The 14,152-nt window shown below is 39.5% G+C and overlaps 1 protein-coding gene across 4 annotated transcripts in view; it reads left to right on the forward strand.

Annotated features, from left to right (window-relative positions):
- LSAMP (limbic system associated membrane protein) overlaps window positions 1–14,152 on the forward strand; it is a 667,551-nt gene that overhangs the window by 511,323 nt on the left and 142,076 nt on the right. The window lies entirely within an intron of this gene.

Consider the following 14,152-nt stretch of genomic DNA (forward strand, 5'->3'; position numbering starts at 1 on the left):
CAAGTAACAAAAAATCCAGAACCATAGAAATCAAAATAAGATAGCTATGCATTTCTCTCTTGGATTCAAGGGGGCTGGAGGTGAACCCAGGGAGGGTAAAGTACTCCAGAGTGTTAGAGACCCAGGCTCCTTGTATAATTCACCATGTATGTACAGTTTTCATTCCCAAGATCATCTCAAGGTCCACAGTGTTTTCTGGAGCTCCAGCCAATGTGTCCAAATTTTGACTTTCAAAGAGCAGGAAGAAACAAATAATGCAAAGCCCTTTCCCTAAAGATGTACAAAGTGCCTTTGTCTCTCCTTAACTAGAACTTACATGGTCATATCTGGCTGCAGGGAAAACTAGGAAGTGTAGTCTTTATTCAAGTTGGGTCATGATCCAGCTAAAGTCAGAGAGTTCTTATGGCTGGAAAAGAAGAGAAAGACAAACACTAGGGGAAAACCAACAGCCTCCGCCACAGTATTTGTGCTAATTTGAACACTCACCTGCAGACTAAAAGATATTTTGTTTCTCTGCATAGCAGCCACACTTGAAATTATCAGAAATTTTAAAATGATAGTATGGGCCTTTTAAAAAATTTGTATACCTCTGATTAATAGTAAAGTCCCATCTTTTCATATATTTATTAGTTCATTTTGATTTCCTTTTCTAAGAACTGTTTATTCATATCTCTTTCCTATTTTTGTGGTTTTTGTCTTGGTATCTCTTTTAAAAAATATATTTTCTCAAGCTGATTTTATTACCAATGTGAAGAAATGCATTTGACTTTTGTTTCTTCATTCTATATCTATCCGCCTTTCTACACTCTCTTAATTCCAAAAATGTAGAGATTTTATTGGATTTTATATAGGCAATTTTATTATCTGTGAAAAAAAGATTTTCTTTATTTCCCTTTAATCTTTTTTACCTTTTGTTTTTCTTTATCTATGGTACTGGCTAGGACCTCCAACACAGTGCTGAATAGAAGTAGTGACTGGGGGCATTTTTCTCCTAATTTTAAAGGAAATCATTTTCAATAGTTCACCCTTGATAATGATATATATATATCTTTTTTTTTTTTTTTTGACATAAGCAGTCTCCAGGAATCGAACCCGGGTCTTTGGCATGGCAGGCGAGAACTCTGCCACTGAGTCACTGTTGCCTGATAATGATATTTTATGTAAAGACATTAGGTATTATGTAAGACATTAGGTTATTTAGAGGTCATTCTATATTGCCTTAGTCATATAAATAACAAGACTGTCCCATAATTAATTTATTCAACTAATATCGAATAAATATAATACCCAAAGTTTAATCTAGTTGCTATGTGAGATGCAAAGATGAATCAGACACAAATCCTACCACTGCAACATTTACTGTCTATAAGATGGATGAGAACTATACAGAAACAAGCACGATAAAACACAGAAAATAATAAGTCCCATAAGAGGGGTTCAAATAACAAGAAAGTTCAAGGACAGGAAAAAAATCTGCCAATCAGAAACTAGCAGGCATATTTTTGAAATTCAGATGGCATTTAAGCAGAAATTAAAAGATGAGTAGTTTTTTAATTGGAAAAGTAATAATTCTAGAGGTAGAGGGCAGATTAAGCAAAAGCCTCCAGTTCTTGTACCTGTGCTCTGAGTGAAGTTCGAGCCTCTTAAACAGAACTCAAATTAGATGCTCCATTATACTCTCAATTAAATTGAGTCTTACACTAGCGTTCAAACCTAATGGTCAGAGCTTGGCTCTCCCAGCTCTACCAATGCCCTCACACAAGCATATGGGTGATGAGATGTTTGTTGATTGACCACAGATAGGCTTTTCCTGTTTGGTCACCTATCTTTGCAACCGAAGAAGATCCAAACATCTTTTCTGCTGCCTTCAAATTCAGATCTACCCTCTGATGACAACTTGCCACCATGAGGAGATTCAAAACAATAAAAGGATTCCCTAATTTTAAGCGATGGTAATATCATTAGAACAAATGAAGCAAACAATCAGTTGGATGAATTAATTCTGGTACATTTGTTAAAATTTCAGTCACATTATTCAATAGTCACAATTGTATATTCTTTCTAGACCCCTTGTTACAATGGACCAAGGGGATTTAGGCCCAACACTAACACTGTGTTCTGAACTTTTTAGGATGGAAAATACAAGAAGAAAATTTAGAAAAATACCTTAAGTGTTAATGATAACCTGAGCCCTCCTCTCATCCTCTTGCTCAATAGGAATTTAGTCCTTGGCTAATGTTTTACTCATAATTTATTGCAAATTTATTAAAGCTCAGTAGCTCTGAAACCTAGTAGCTTATGGATGATCCTCTAATTAGTGGAATTAGAGGATGATACTGTTTCCTTTGATTAATTGGCACATGTGGAGGCTGGGTGCCCTCTGAGGCCTTTCATTTGCATATTAAGTTACCACAAATCAACGTGCTGAAATCCATATACCCATGTGCAGGCAATGTCCTATGGATCTAATTAAATCACTGTGTTCTTGCCCTTTCCCTTTTCCATCCAGTTTTGTGCAATTTTTGAAGAAAAACCTAAAAGGTAAAAGATGGAATAAATTACTTAATTTACCATTGCAAATTTCTTTAACATACATTATCCCACTTAACTCTCTCAGCAGCCCTCATGAGCAGCTCTCATGAGGAAATACAGCTTTATTTTCCATTTTATAAATAGATAGCGAGATTGATAGGCCTCCCAATTTACAGGATGGTAATGGATCAAGCTGGGACTCACACCTGGATCTTCTTACTCCAAGGTCAAGCTATCTTCACTATGCCATGTTGTGTCATGAGAATTACCCCAAATTGTATAATAAAAGGCTTGAAGAAATGTCATTCTTCTAATCCTGGTCATGTTTTGTGTGAATTATTATTATACACGTTGCCTTTGGGGAATGGGGAAGGTTAGGCTGAATTAATAAAAAGAGAGTTTAAGCACACTAAGGGGAAAATATTCAGGGAGAGCCAGAGTGAGCCCACACACACATACACAAAATACATCATATCTGACCAATGCATTTCCATTTTTTACAGACGTTTTTTAGGAATATCAGGAAAATGCTCTAGACCATCTGTAAGGCAAAATGAGAAAGCATTTCCCAAAAGGAAATGTTGCTCATAAACAAAACACATTCTTACAGGAGATAGTAACTATCCCCTGATCCCAGGGGTTTAAGCCAGGACTAGATGGTCATTTGGTTGCAATGCTAATTTAAATGTCAGTTGCATGGTTGGGAAAGTGGGTCATTAAGCTCTTTCCTTTGCTGAGTTTCTATGATTCTGAAAAACAGCAAACCACATTGCTAGGTCAAAGAAATGTGCAGGCTGATGCCTTTACTGGACATTTGTCAAATCTGAGCACAAATAGGGAGTTATTTTCTATAGCGAGTAGTTCCAGTAGCCAAAGGCTATCCAGCCATCTTCTGGACACCTGCCACAGAGCATATTATCTTTGCTGGATAGAAGCAAGAGAGTATATTCGGATGAATTTGATAGAGGTTCTTGAAGGACCCTCTCAATGTAAGAGTCAGTGTTACATTGTGGCCAGTGTTAGATAAGAACAGCAGGAGAAAGGCCTTTCAAATAGAAGTTCAGCTTCTTTTCCCAGAATCCACTCCAGATCCAGTGGTCTTTCCAGAAGATGTGAACCTGGCCTCTAGGAAGGGAAGGAAGGGAAAGGACTGAGTTGCCGCTTGGTGGCGCTCTCCTTGCTAGCTCGGGGAATTGGTTGGGGGACTGAAGATCTGTTAAGTTACTGAGTTACTTCTCATTATGGTCCCATTGCCAGTGGCTGTAGCCTCCTTTCATTGTCTGGGCAGGGAAGGGAGAAAAAGCTAGATCAGCTCTCCCAGGGGCGACAGACTCTGTAAATAGGCTTCAAACCAGATTCTCTGAGAGGGCAGAAAAGAAAACATGTCCTTTTCTTAGTGTTTCTCCCGATGAATTCTAAAGGCAGCCTCAAACCTGTGATGTCAGTATCCCCATCCTGGGGAGATCTGTCTCCAATCTCTATGAGATGCATGAGGAGGAATGAGAATTGGCATTTCTTTCTTCCAACTTCCCTATAAGAGTAAAACGATGCGAGGGTGGCTAGCTTGCTGTGATCTGGTGTTTAGTAACTCATCTTCCACCGCCTTTCTGATGTTAGGAGGTTGGAAAACAACACATCTGCATAGAAATGACAATATGAGAAGATCTTATAAGAAAAATCCTGTTGCTTAATGGCCTATATCTAGCTTTTCTCCCCCATCGCTCCTCTTTCAGCTTCTCTGGGTCCCTCTAAAATAGCATTTGCCTCTTGGCAATGCTAGCTCCCTCACCTCGTTAGGCTGCTGCAAAGAAGACCAGGGGATTGATGGCAGACAGGTTTAATGTGGCTCGCACAGAGCAGTCAAGTTTGGTGTGTGGGAGGCTGCTGGGGCGCTATTCCCGCAGGCTCAGGCACACCAGCTGATTGAAGTTGCTGTGAACTGACAGCTGATGGGAGAGCGTGCTTTGATAGCTGTTTCGTTTTGGGTTCACTTGTATTTAAAACAAAACAGAAAACAATAACAAAGTTTTCTCCATGGAAAAAAAAACTTAATGATTTATTTTTGTTTGTCATTCAGTAACAGTTGCTCTTGGTATTCCAGAAATTTTATATTGCCTGATAATAATCTCGATTTGATAACTCTTTAAATTCTTCTTATAGGTGATGATTATTCCGGGCCTCAGGGTACAGCAGGAGAGCAGTGCCAAAAATCATCTAGATATGCTGTTACAATCACTCTGAAAGGACAGGGGTACTGGGGAACACCGAATGAAAAACTGAAAAAATTAAAATGTGATTTGGAAGTTGTCTAAGATTCCCAACACATACCAGTAGCATTTTGCTGAGGAAAGAAAAAGGGCAGAACTGGAATTCTAGGGGAGTGCCAAGGCCCTGCCTTATTTTTCCCACTCTGCATCTGTAAACAAAAGCCACCTTTTTGAATTAAACTAAACCATGAAGTCTCCAAGGTTGGTAAGATACTGCAAATCTTCAGGCTGGTATAGTGCATATTCAATCAGGTAGCATGGGCCAGATCTTGAGATACCATCTCCTCGTAGAGTTTCTCTTACAGCACACTGTTTAGGACCAGAACCCAGGTAAGGAGTAGAACATGAGCCTTATATGGGGTTAGGGGGAAGGGTTACTCTTTAACATGGGGGCCCAGTAAATATTACCAAGTAGAACCATTGAAACGAAGATGGAAACTCCTAATTAACTTTGAGTATTTCAATGCTCAAATACTCATTGAGTGTATGTGCATTTGCAAGATGTAGTTCAGTCACTATTATGAATATTTCAACGTCAGGGTTCTTCCTTCCCAACTTGAGGTATTTCTCCCATTGAAAAAGATAAAATAAATTTAGCACCCCCATAGTGGAGTATAATGTTTGATATCTCAAATAAAAGAAGCAGGTCAAGCCATGCATACAGAGATTCATTGAGAATTAGTTATAAAACACCAACTTTGCAGCAGAGATATCTGTGCTAAGGTAAGGATATCAGGCAAGAGAACACAGCTATGGTCCTGCTATCATAGATCTTACGTTCTCTTTTCTCTGGCTCTCCCATGTTTCTATGTCTTCACTCTTGTTCTGGTTTTGTTTGTGAAGTGGCCTCTGCTTAAAAAATTGACAGCAGGAATGACCTCTCACATCAGTCAAATTCCTGGTCACCATCATAAGAAACTAGACTTAACTTGACAGAACTAAATAGGATAACTGTATCTCAAAAGAACAAAATAACTTTCTATAATAGTTAAATATTAGAGTAGTTGAAGGAAAGTCCTCCAATACCCTTGTTGTACCCCTGGCACTGGGGCACAGCCTTCAGTGAAGCTTCTGAAACAGGACATGACACCAGAGGCCAGGCCCAAGTCATTTTTATTTAGCTGTGCAGCAGGACATAAAGCTTTGTGGGTACCATAGCGAGTCAGGACAAAGGAGGTACAAGCAGCTACAGGTTTTATACATAGCAAGATGTGGAAACATTCGGGTAAGGCATCATGGACCAATCATCAGGCAAGTTAGGAGTTATAACCATATTTGGGCCAGACAGAGACATGTTTTTACTGACTCATTGATCCTTATGCGGCACATGTGTGAAGGACCTTCCAGCTTGTGTATGTGACTGTCTCGCTTAGAGGTAATGTCAGCTGGCTGGTGGACTTGGCCACCTCACTTGGAGCTAATGGCTGCTGGCTGATAATGGCTCCTTTTGATAGCCTCTGGCAAGTTCTACACCCTGAAGCTGAATCTGCTGTTGGGTTGTATTTGTAGGCCTGGGGTTCCTGGCAGGACCTACAACAGGGTCTATAAATTCTTGGGTTCTTCTCTCATTCTATTTAGTAGTCTCCTTTACTGTAAACCACATACCATGGATAACCTCAGAAAGTCTTGGGCCCCTGCAACATTTCCATCCACCCTCCAACTTACCCAATATGGGCTGAGCATTGATTTCCTAGCTCATAGTTAGTTTTTGCCCAGCTATGCAGTCACTTTCTAGTACACCAAACAAAAGAAATGGACTTGGGTTTCTCATCTAAATTTTACCATTCTTCCTTCTTCAGAAGATTTCATGTTGTCTCTCCAGAGGAGGGAGTCCTTCCATTCCTGGTCAGATCATTGGAGTCCCATGCCATTGTACCTAAATTCATTTCATTGAATAAGGCAATGAACCCAAGGTGTTGGAATGGATCTAAATAAAAACATGCAAAAAATGGTAGTAATAGCAAGGATAAAATTATAGCAGCAGGTACCTTTTAGTAAGTGTTTACTCTGTGCCAGACTCAAGGCCAAATTTTTTCCATAGGTTATCTCATTTAGGCCTCCTTAAAAACCTATGAGGTAGGCACAGTTATTATTCTATTAGCATAGATGGGGAAGCTAAGGCCAGAGAGGTTAAACAACTTATGCAAGGTCACAGGGCGAGTTAGATTTAGAGTTATGGTCTAACACTAAAACCCATACTTTTAGCCACTGTACTTTATTTGCTAAGCCAAGTTTTTAAAGCTTTGTTTTATTTACAAAGCCCCTCTATTTTTCCAACCAAACTCTTACATTGAACTCAATTATACGACACAGTTGTGTAACAAATAAGTAGAGGATTGGGGTATGGAACTCTGCCCATGATGTCTCCTCCATTTCCTCCTCCTGACATATCCACCATTTTGAAAACTACTGCTCTAATATCATGCCTAAAGTGCTCACGGCTTTGGACTTTCTCCCTTTGATGATGATAACTCTGTCTCATTTCATCTGGTTTCCCTCTCCTCCTCCTAAGCCCATGTTGCAGTCTCCCTTTCAAGAGACAATTTGGGGGCTGCAACCCCAAATAGTTTTCCCTAGACATGGTATGAAGCCCTCAGACTAGATCATTAGAAGCAACTGTTTATAGTGATAAAACAAATAAGTACGCTGTATTAAGAGCATAGAATATAAAAAATAAAAAAAAACGTAGAATATTGTAGATCATTGTTAAGGAGAATAGAACTATCTAAATCAGGAGACAATTCTAGATATCTTCCCTATATATAGCGAGTGGTGTACTGAGAAAAGAGAGGGAACTAGCAATGATTAGGCATCCTTCCAGGTAAATACTGGGTGCCTTATCATTTATTCCTCACCATAGCTTGTGTGGAGGCCTGCACTCTCCTGGCCTCACTTCTATCAGCTTCCTGCGACAAAATAAATGCCCAGAAATTTATCTCATTCAAGAGGAAAAGTAGTATCATTTGGGGACAAAAATAAGAACAGCACTTAACGCTTCACTTGCTGAATCGTCTGCAGAAAAACAGCCTTTGCAGCCGCCCCTCTGCAAGAATCAATCCTGCCACAGAATATTATCTTCTCATCCTCTCTGCCATATGTTCAGGCAATCTGTGTTTCACAGTCTATATTAATACACTGAGTCAGAGGCAATGGGGTTCAGTGGGCTAAGTAACAGCCTGGAAAATTGAGGGGTGTGAGTTCTAATTCTGTCTTCCCCCCTAGCTTGCTGGCTGACCTTCAGGGAAGTTATATCACATCACAATGCCCTCAATTTCCTCCTCCCTTGTCACACATGTTTTACCATGTCTGAGCAAATTGAAAAGAAATGCTAGCAATGTCTGCATAGAATTTTGCAGGCATCTTTGAAGCTTTTAAATGCCCACGATTTAAAAATATTGTTCTGAGGCTGTCAAAGATCCTTAAGAAAAGGATCCCTATCCTTTAATCATTTGTATTCTGGTTGGAGAATTAGACATATATTTATAAAATTTGTTAAAAGATACTTGTTTTTTTTTTCTTTAAAAGTTTCTTTAAGTCTGCGCTTTGCAACCCCTGTAACTAAATGCAGCACCTTAAATCCTTCATTAAATGAGTCAAAGTGTGTATGTGCATGTGTGTGTGATAAATAAACAAAAAAGTAATCAGGTTCTCTAAAGCTATAACAAGCCCAGGACTGGTTATTGTTATATTCCTGACAAGAGTAGAATTTTTCCTGGTTCCTAGGGCCTAGAGGACCTTCCTGCCTTCTTTGCACCACTGCTGAGAAACCTGAGCAGCACCCACCTGGAAATGTTGGACAAAAGGTGGAAGTGACTTTGAGGTAGTAAACAAAGGAGCTCCTTGATGAGGGGATAATTTGGAATCAGAATTTACAGTTGGAAATCATGTGATCTAGGAGAGATGGTTTCAAAAGGTCTCTTGCAAAAGGGGTCACCATGTCTTTAAAAAAAGGACAAAATTACCTTGCTTGGTATATTAAAACTGCAAGGATAGCATCAGGGTTTTGAGATGGAGGGAAGAAAATCCCGAGTTCACAGAAATTGTGCCACACAGACGTGTGAGACTGACATGTTCTAATGCAGAACTCACAGCGGTGACTCACTTCATATGTAATGGCAGTAACATCAGTGAAGTAGTTTTGTCCCTGAGGCCCCTATGAAGGTTGAGTGGTTCCAACAAGTAGCCACAGATGTAGTTGGGTTTAGGGCTTTCCAAAAAAGATTAAAAAGTGAAAGTAGATGTGGTGGTAATGGAATCCTTGGACGTAGTTTGGGGCAAGGACAGAACTGACAATTTTGAGAACTGGATTGGCCATAAAGTGCCCACTGTAAATGCTTCATAAGCAAATTGGCTCTGCTTTCCAACGAAAGGCCCTTGTGTGGGTGCTGAAGCCTTTGGGAATTGATATGGTAAGAAAGAGACATGTACATCTATTATCAGTATAGTTCCTGGTTGTGTGATATCAGTTTTGACCTTTGCTGGGTTCTAGTCCTCCTCAAATAAAAGTCAGGCTTCTAATGCCTATTGTGGCTATCTCCACCCCAGATAAATTATCCAGCTCAATTGAGTTAAACTGCTCTAAGATATTTGCAATGTGAAGGGAGATAGCATTTTCCTTAGTTTACCAGAACAGCTATTGCAAATACCACACAGTGGAAAGGCTTAAACAACAAACATTTTTTAATTTAGAGTTTGGGGGAATAGATTCCAAAATCAAGCAGTTAGTAAGGCCATGCTTTCTCCCTGAAATCTGTGCACTCTGGGCTGGCTTGCTATAATCCTTGGTGTTCCTTGGCTCCAGTTACATTAGTGGCTCATTGGGGTTACATTTAGATTGAGCCTCTCAAAAGACTGAAAAAAAAAAAAAAAAAGCTTTCGAGTTCTGGAAAGCTTCTGGCATCTGCAGAATATTGGAATTATTTTTATAAGTCTATCAGGGATATTGGGGCTTAAGGGATAGAGAGATTAAATCCAAGAAACCTTTTAACATTCTTAATGTGCTAGGAGAAAATCCAGACTGACATCTTTTGCTGTGAACTAGTTAAATAATTGTATAGACTTTTCCTTCTTGTCTTTTGGAGTTTTTCTATCATGGAAACAAGTTGACATGGACTTACCTACAAATCTTTAGCATATTATTTTCTGGATAATTCATGCATCAGCCTCAACTATCATGGGAGACATCTTTAGAACATGACTATGTTCTACCAAAGAACAGGTCTAAGCTAAGAATGGAGGTGGCCAACCAGCTGAATGTCAAGAGTCAATTGAAGTCCCAGGTGCAAAAATAATGAATTTGATGGGGATAGATTCTCAATTTGGTCTGTCTAGCAATCCAGGATATTTCCTCTCTATGGATATTAAGGTCATTCGAAAATGACTGGCAGGACTACACTAGAAGCTTCTCTAATGGCCAGCATGAGATAAAGTCATTTGCTCTTGGACATGAGGCCAATTAGATGAGAAGTGTCTAACAGAATTCTCTATGTACAGGTTCAAGGCCCCAATTCCTACCTCCCTTTCTCTAATCCCAGCTACTTCAGTACTTTGCTGAGTCTTCCCCTCAGTCAAATTGTAAGTTTCCCAATACAGCTAAATGGAAACGATCATAGAACAGGTTACAAGACTTTCCTAAAAGTTATCTTAGAAAGTAGTATGTCTCCAGTACCAATAGAGGTCCTGAGTAAGGGTGGTGAATCTTAGTAGCCTCCATTTGAACTAGGTCACATCCCTAAGCTCAGTTCAAATTTTGTTTCTTTAAAGAATCTGAATTTTCTACTTAGAGAAAGTCTGATGCTACCTCTTTTAGTTTCCCAGCTGTTAAAATAAGTACCATACAATGGGTTGGTTTAAACAACAGTAATTTATTGACTCAAGATTTTGAGGCTAAGAGAAGTCCAAAATTACAGTATCACCAAGGCAGTGCTTTCTCCCTGAAGACTGCGGCATTGTGGGGCTGGCTACCAGCAATCTTTAGTCCTTGGCTTTTCTGCCACATGGCAATGCACATGGTGGTGCATTTACCTCTGTCTTCTGAGTTCCATTGATTTCCAACATCTGCTTGTTTCTGTGGCTTCTGTCTCTGTGATTTTTTCTATAAGATCTCCAACGATAGGATTAAGACCCATCCTGAGTCAGCTGGGCTGCACTTTAACTGAAGTAAACTCATCAGAAGGTCTGATTTATAAATGGTTCATACCCAAAGGAATGGATTAATTAAGAACACATTTTTCTGGAGTACATAGCTCCAAGCCTCCACAGTCTACCCTCTGGACTCCCAAAAGATCTGTTCTTCCCAAATGCAAAGTACATCATTCTATCACCACATCCCAAACTCCTTAAGCCATTTTAGAAGACTGCTAAATTCAAGGTCTTATCAAAACCAGTTTTGAGTGTTTTCTATCCTGGGGCAAAATTCTTCTCCATCTGTAAACTTAGAAACCTAGAAACTAAGTTCTATGCATGCAATGTACAATAGTAGGATATTCATAGAATAGACATTTCCACTCCAAAAAAAGAGATATTGTAAGGAAGCAGAGATCATGGGTCCCAAACAAGTCCAGAACCGAACAAGGCAAAATCCACTTAATATCAAAAAGTAAGAGCCATCTGTGGCTTGATTCTCTGTCCTCTAGATCTGATGGAGTGGCAACCCAACCCTTCTCAAGCACTTGTGCAGTAACCAGGCTCTCCCTGAACACTGAGGTGAAGACTCACCTTCTCTGAGTATCAGAATGGTGGTTGGTCAAGCTCTCTATGAACAACAGGGCACAGGCCTATCTTAAGATTGAAATGGGGGCACCCTCCTTGAGGGCAGAAAGCCCATGCCCTACAAATACTGGAGAAGATGAACTGCCTCCTCTGAGCATAGGGGCAGGCCACACACACAGCTGGGCTCATACTCTTGGCATGAGATCTTTTTTGGTCCAGACCTTTGTTTCCATGGATCTGGGCTTGAAGTCATTTTTCCTTCAATTTTTCCCTTCTCTATCCTTTTTGTCCAGGTGATCAGTGGTAGTGCTCATACAAATTTTGCAAAAACCTTTTTGGCTTGATGTGAAGTTCAGGCAGATTCAAACAATCAGACAATAGAACATCTCATAGATCTTACCTGGATAAACTGCATTTCCAATCCTGACAGTCACTGAAATGGTTGACTGGATCTGTGTTCAGCTGCACCTTCTTTAGCAAAAAGTTGTTCTGTTAAAGCCTCACATGTAATTCACTTTGTGAGCTATGGAGACTCACTTTAGAAGTAGCTCTCTGAGACTCATTTCAGAGCTACTTCTGGCCCTAGTCTCAGTGCACGCTATCTGGATGGGCTGAAAATTTTCCAAATTATTAATTACTAGTTATTTTGTGCTTAACAGCTTAAGCCTCACTTTATCTGTTTCCTCTTTCATCTCACTGTAAGCTGCAATGAGAAATCAGGCTTCCACTCTTAGCTTGGTGATTTCCTCAGATAAATATCCAAGCTCATCTCTTTCAAGTTCTGCCTTCCATCCAACATCAGAACTCAGTTTCACCAACTTCTCTGCCACTTTATTCTAATTACCAATGATGAAGTCATTATTTCCTTCTAATGCATCTCCAGAAGTACCTTAATATCCATATTTCTACCAGCATTCTGTCCATGAGGAATTATATTTTTTCTAAGATGATATAAACTTTTCTACAACTCCAACTCATTTCTGATCCTCCACAGTTCTTCCAGCCTCTACCTATTATCCAAGTCCAAAGCTGATTCCATATTTTTAGGTATTTGTGTGATAGCAAAACCTCACTTCATGGTACCAAAAACTTTTAGTTTCCTGGCTGCTAAAACAAATACCATATAATGGGTTGGCTGAAACAACAGAAATTTATTGGTTCATGGTTTTGATGCTAGGAGAAGACCAAAATTGAGTTGTCAGCAAGATGATGCTTTCTTCTTGAAGACTATGGCATTCTGGAACTTGCTGCCAATGGCCCTTGGTCCTTGGCTTTTCTGTCACGTAACAATACTTATGATTTTATCTTCTCTTTTTTTTTTTTCTGAGTTCCATTGGTTTCTAGCTTCTGATTGCTCCCTGTGTCTACTATCTCCATGACCTTCTCTATAAAGCTTAAAGTAATAGTATTAAGACCCATCCCAATTCTATTTGACTATACCTTAACTGAAGTAACCTGATCAAAATATACTATTTACAATGGGTTAACACCCACAGGAATGGATTAGGAGTAAGAGCAAGAAGACAACTGTCCTTAAGAACAATAGCATTCATGTTGAAGGATAGTGTCTGAGGCAACTCCACAGTCTCATGAGCTCTCCAACCAGCCAAGCAAACAGGGTGTGGGTGCCATACTGCAACTGCCAGAGAAATTTTCTGTTGGTGTTTTTAATATAAAGTACCTGGGCAATTCCAACTTAAACTTTAGATCTCAACTTAGATACCAGTTCTTTCAGAAAGTTTTATCTGATCATGCACACACATACTTATCCCTACCTACTGGTTTAGCACTCCTACTTTTCCCATTGGTAGCTATCATTATAGCTTATTTAAGTACCTGTTTTTCAAATCCAACTATGAGTTCCCTAAGGGCAAGAACCATGCTGATTTTGTTTACTGCTGCATTCCTAGCATTTAGTACAGTGTCTAGCATACGGTAGGTTTCATGACTAGATTGTAAATGAATAGCACTTGGTACAAGTGTCTAGCATACAATAGGTTTAATGACTAGATTATAAACGTATGGATTAAAGCAATAAATGAAGTCTGGTACCACTACTATTTCCACGGAATGTGAGCATGGTCTGCTGGGATATTTTAGCGGTCTACCAGAACTAAACCAGGAACATGGATAAAACAAGTTGTAACTCTGAGAGAAGCAGCAAGGAAACAGTGAAATCCTAAAAAAAAAAGTCATGGATTGAGCATGGAGTCAAGATTTACCATCAAGTTACAAGATAAAATATCAGTAACATTATGAAGCAAACAGGTGGAAGGGTGATACCAAAGGCAATTACTGAAAGTCTCGCACAAGTTTCCAAGGACTAAGTGGACCAATGGGATCAAGAACCAGATGAAACCAATTGAGTAACAGAATATGACGCTTTGAGGAGAAGACAACCATGGAGATACTTTAAATGACTGTGTTGGTCAGTATCTCCCTCTTTGATCAAAGAGTGTCATAAAGGTAGCATCTAATAAAGGCTGGACTTTGGGAAGGAGAAGACCTTGACTTGGCCTGCCATGTTAAAATCATATGTTTGGTTAAAACATACATCACCTTTTAATTTTAGTCTATATTTGGCCCTGACATTGAGAGACCCTGACATTGAAAGACCCTGGCATTAGTTCAGCTGAGTGTTC

Source organism: Tamandua tetradactyla, chromosome 10 (assembly GCF_023851605.1).
Source record: "Tamandua tetradactyla isolate mTamTet1 chromosome 10, mTamTet1.pri, whole genome shotgun sequence".
Lineage (NCBI taxonomy): Eukaryota > Metazoa > Chordata > Mammalia > Pilosa > Myrmecophagidae > Tamandua > Tamandua tetradactyla.